The following is a 4,825-nucleotide window of genomic DNA, read 5'->3' on the forward strand; positions in this document are numbered from 1 at the left end:
TGAACTGGCATTACTCCTTCTCTCACATACATTGTGTGTGTGTGTGTGTGTGTGTGTGTGTGTGTGTGTGCGCGCGCGCGCATGAGAGACAGAAATACATTTTTCCTTTGCAAGGGTGAGTCCTAGGAACAATGAAATGCAGATATATTATTTCATACTTTTTCTCAAGGGTGTAAAAAGCCCCAATTAGATTACAAACTAAAGAGAATTAACAAAAAAGACAATTATAGAGAATTATAGATTGTTAGAATCAGGAATGAATCTTAGGTAGTATCTACAACAGCAAAGCTCAGACTTTTTCTTTAGAATAAAACAAAACCACCTCTCCCTAAAAGTTAATAAGAGGTACCTACAAAAGTACCCACAATGAAATAAAGCCAGGGTGCTACATACTATATCCTACCGCTGAGAATTCACAATGATGTCAGCTTATTAAAGGTTCTGAGAATTCCTGTTACAAAAAAAAAAAAAAATTCTATTTAACTCAGGGTTTCCATTATTCATTCAAGGAACACTTTTTTTAAATTGCAATCTTATCAATATCCTACAGAATAATTGTGCTATAGTAAGAGATCCTGTTCTACTACAGCGCCATCATTTTCTATAGATCTCCTATGTACTAGTAATTCACAAATTTTCACTCATTTGAATCATCTGAGGATCTACTAGTAATCTCTCAGAGATTATTCGGTAAACCAGGTAAGGCTTGGGAACCTTAATATTAATCAAGCAATTCTAATGCAGAGGGCCTCATACCCCACTTTGGGAAATACCAAACCACACACGCGCTCTGTCTGAATTCATCAGGGATTGAACTACATGTTAACAAGAGAACTTGACAGTTAATAGGCTGGATATCTGCAGCTTTGACTCTGAAAGTTGGCCAAGTTCATCATGAATTACAAGATTTCTGAATATGAAAATGAATGTTTGCCTCTATAAATTGACCACAACTGATGGCTCACATTTATATCTGGCTTTAATGGTGTATCCTCTTCACTTTCGACTCATCTATTCACTAGGTTCACTAATCCACTTTTATTAATTTATTCATTTAACAATTATTTACAGAGCATTCTCTATGTGTCAGGTACTGGATGGAACGCTAAAGGAGACAAAAATCTTCACCCTTTTAGGCTAATGTCTTAGCAAAAGAGACACAGACAGCAAAACACCAATGTAATAAATAAGTAAATGACATAGTGAGTTAGAGTCAGAAGGTGGTAAGTGCTATGGAAGAACAGGCTGAGGGAGCTCAGGGGTACAGATGGGCAAGGGGCTGGGACAAGGGCCATGGGAACAGACAATGGAAAATGACACTTGGGCAAAGTCTTGAAGGAAATAAGGGATGTAGAGTAAGGGCCCAGGGGTGTAGAGTGATGTAGAGTAAGGGCCAAGGCCTCAAAAATAGCCAAGGATCACAGAAAAGGGGCAGGAGGATGGTGTGTGGGGAGAGCCCAGGAATGGAGAAGAGGCAGCACAGTCTCACAAGTAGCAGAGACTGAATCACGGGGGTCAGGGCTTTGACTTGAACTCTGAGTGGAATGAGACGCCATGGAAACATGGCGAGCAGAGAAATGAGAGTATTTGGGTCCTTTTTAAAGGTGCTGAATGTATTCAACAGGATTCACCATTGAGTGGATTTCTAGTGCTATGCCAGGCACTGAGGTCGGTGCTGTTTGTGAAGATGAGTGGACAGCCCCTGCTCTCAGAGTGCTCCTAGGCTCTGGGCCTCAAGAACTGCTAGTAGCAGTCAACATGTGCATATTTAAAACCTAGTATCCTCAGGGCGCCTGGGTGGCTCAGATGTTAAGTATCTGCCTTTGGCTCAGGTCGTGATGCCAGGGTCCTGGGACCGAGCCCTGCATCGGGCTCCCTGCTCTGCAGGAAGCCTGCTTCTCCCTCTCCCACTCCCCCTGCTTGTGTTCCTGCTCTTGCTATCTCTCTCTCTCTCTCTGTCAAATAAATAAATAAAACCTTTAAAAAATAAAATAAAATAAAACCTAGTATCCTTGCCCCTTGCATAGCTAGCCCTCTGCTCGGTGTTGACTCCATGATCTGGACATCTGCATACTGCCCGGTCCCGGGCTAGAGCTGGAAGAGCTCAGTCAGATCAGTCCAGACATGTAGGTGCCCAGCCCTGCCCTGAACACACTGTGTGGCCTTTGCCCAGACGTGAACCCCTCCTTTTCTTGGCTTTCCCATCTATTTACACAATTTCCCGCAGAGGTATATTTGTGAGGTCTGATGAGATAACCGGCACTGAGAGCTTTCCTATGTAATGGAAAACTGGCAATTCTAATTTTCCCTCAAATTATCATACTCTAAAATAAATAGAGAGTCGAGGAGATTCTCCAGCTATTCCTTCTGGCAGCGCTGCTTCAGCTGAAGACCGTCTATAAGTTGGCAGACCAGAAGCTAAGAGAGACTTAGTTCCTGGAGATAAAACCTGCTAGTTATCAACAACCGAAATTCTGAGAGAGGGTCTTTTGGGGAAGAGCCATTTGTAGCAACACCCTCTTTTTAGAATTGCAACTTGCTTGCCTCCTGCTAGCTAACCCATTTTGTTGGGGAAGGATGTGAAAAGTCTCATTTAATTTCAGCCTCAAACATAATTCTAAATGATCAGACTTGCTCACCTCACCTGTCAGTCATCAATAGACATGTCAGAGACAAAACCTCCACTCCGAGGAGATGGAAAGTGAAAGGACAGGTTTCAAGAAAGCCAGAAGAATTAGGATTATGGATGTGTTTGCCTTAAGTATGCATATGCGGCCTTTATGAAGAGCAACACATTTTTTAATCAAATGCTTATGATGTAACCTCCCTGAAATCAGGGAAATTCAGGGATTTGGCAGGCAACTGGGGAAAGAGGCACGCAATACAATGCTACTTCACACCGCACTCTGCTTTGGAGCTAAGCTACTCCAGATGTTTTTCTTTTGTCTTCATTTAATAGTTTCCCTAAATACAATGTCTTAGTAGCAGCCAAGGCAGCAAAATATACAACATACTAATTAATAGCAAGATGCTTACCTAAGCAATTCTGTCTCTGAGTATGTAATTATATTTTTAGAGCTTTATTCTTTTTTCTTTTACCTTTCTTCTGTCAGATTTTACTAGAGGAATAGGAGAGTATTAAGAACATATAAAATCTTGTGTGGCTGTAGCGTGATTACACTTACTTAAGCAGTAAGAAATAAGCAATACAGGGCACCTGGGTGGCTCAATTGGTTGGGCGCCTGCCTTCGGCTCAGGTCATGATCCTGGAGTCCCGGGATCGAGTCCCGCATCAGGCTCCCTGCTCAGCAGGGAGTCTGCTTCTCCCTCTGACCCTCCCCTCTCATGCTCTCTATCTCTCATTCTCTCTCAAATAAATAAATAAATCTTAAAAAAAAAAAAAAAAAGAGGTCGGCGCCGCCATGGCCAGCCAGTTGCAGGGCATTCAGCAGCTGCTGCAGGCCGAGAAGCGGGCCGCCGAGAAAGTGTCGGAGGCCCGCAAGCACAAGAACGGGAGGCTGAAGCAGGCCAAAGCAGCAGCTCAGGCTGAAATTGAACAATACCATCTGCAAAGAGAGAAGGAGTTCAAGGCCAAGGAAGCTGCGGCTCTGGGATCCCATGGCAGCTGCAGCACCGAAGTGGAGAAGGAGACCCAGGAGAAGATGACCAGCCTCCAGGCCTACTTCCAGCAGAACAGGGATGAGGTCCTGGATAACCTGCTGGCCTTTGTCTGTGACATCCGGCCAGAAATCCATGAAAACTACTGCATAAATGGACAGGGAGGAAGGAGCAGCTCTGCGTGCAGATTGGCATGTTCGATGCCTTCATGGAATACGAAGCTTCAGCAAAGCTTGAGTAGTTACATCCTTGTGAAAAGGCATTAAATTATTTCTGTATATCATGTAGTAGGTCCCTTCACTTCTTGGAGAATAGCAAATCTAGCTTCTTTGTACAAACGTAGAGCTTATCCAAAGATTTTCTCCTTTTACCTCATGTTTCTTAGAAATTTAATGTGTATACATTGTCTGTTTTCCTATGCCTTTTAGCTCAAGCAACATATGTATCAGTACTTTTTCTTTCTTAGATGTAGTAAAAAAAAAAAACTGTTTAAAGAAAGAAAGGGATTAAATATTTTTTTTTCCCTAAAGCTTTCTTGAAGGTCAGGGGCTTTCTCTATGAAAAAGTAGTAAATAGTTACTGTAACTTGTGTGAAGCAGCAGCCGGCCTTAAGTCGTCCTTTCGGCTAAGGGTGGAAGAGCAAATATTGGTATATATTGTTCGGGCTGCTCTTAGTTTCTCTTAACCAAAATTATTAGATGATAGAATTCAAGAACTTGTATACATGTTCTTACTTGGTGTACTGATAATCATTTGAAAGTAAAGACTTTGTCATGCAAAAAAAATAAATTAAATTAAATAAATAAATAAAAAAAGAAAGAAGCAACACTGCTTACTCTTAACCATACTGGTTCTAGTGGTTATATCAGTTATGAATTCATTACAAAACCAAGTTGTCCAGGGAGTGAGAACCGCAACTCACAAAGAACTATAGGCATAAAGCTGCTTCTCGCCATTCCTGAGCAGCTTAATTTTAAAAATTAAAAGTCAAATTAGTCCTTGTTGCCTGTTCAGAGATTCTTGAACTTCATATTATCAGCAAAACATGTTCATATTATCAGCAAACCCTGCTCTGCCAATCCCCAGGCCCGGATCAGTCCAACCGTTAACTTTCTCAGCTCCTGCTTCCAGGCAGCTGAGCATGGATAAGGAAAAATCCCATAACTGAGTGTACTGGCACCGCACCAAGTCTGGTCTCCAACATCAG

The 4,825-nt window shown here is 42.1% G+C and overlaps 1 pseudogene; it reads left to right on the forward strand.

The window, feature by feature from the left end:
• Nucleotides 1–3,422: 3,422 nt before the first annotated feature.
• Nucleotides 3,423–4,230, forward strand: LOC112825584 (V-type proton ATPase subunit G 1 pseudogene; annotated as a pseudogene).
• The last annotated feature ends 595 nt before the right edge of the window (nucleotides 4,231–4,825 follow it).

The sequence above is a fragment of the Callorhinus ursinus genome, unplaced genomic scaffold (assembly GCF_003265705.2).
Source record: "Callorhinus ursinus isolate GAN/ISIS: 27379988/994484 unplaced genomic scaffold, GSC_fseal_2.0 scaffold4, whole genome shotgun sequence".
NCBI classification, from domain to species: domain Eukaryota; kingdom Metazoa; phylum Chordata; class Mammalia; order Carnivora; family Otariidae; genus Callorhinus; species Callorhinus ursinus.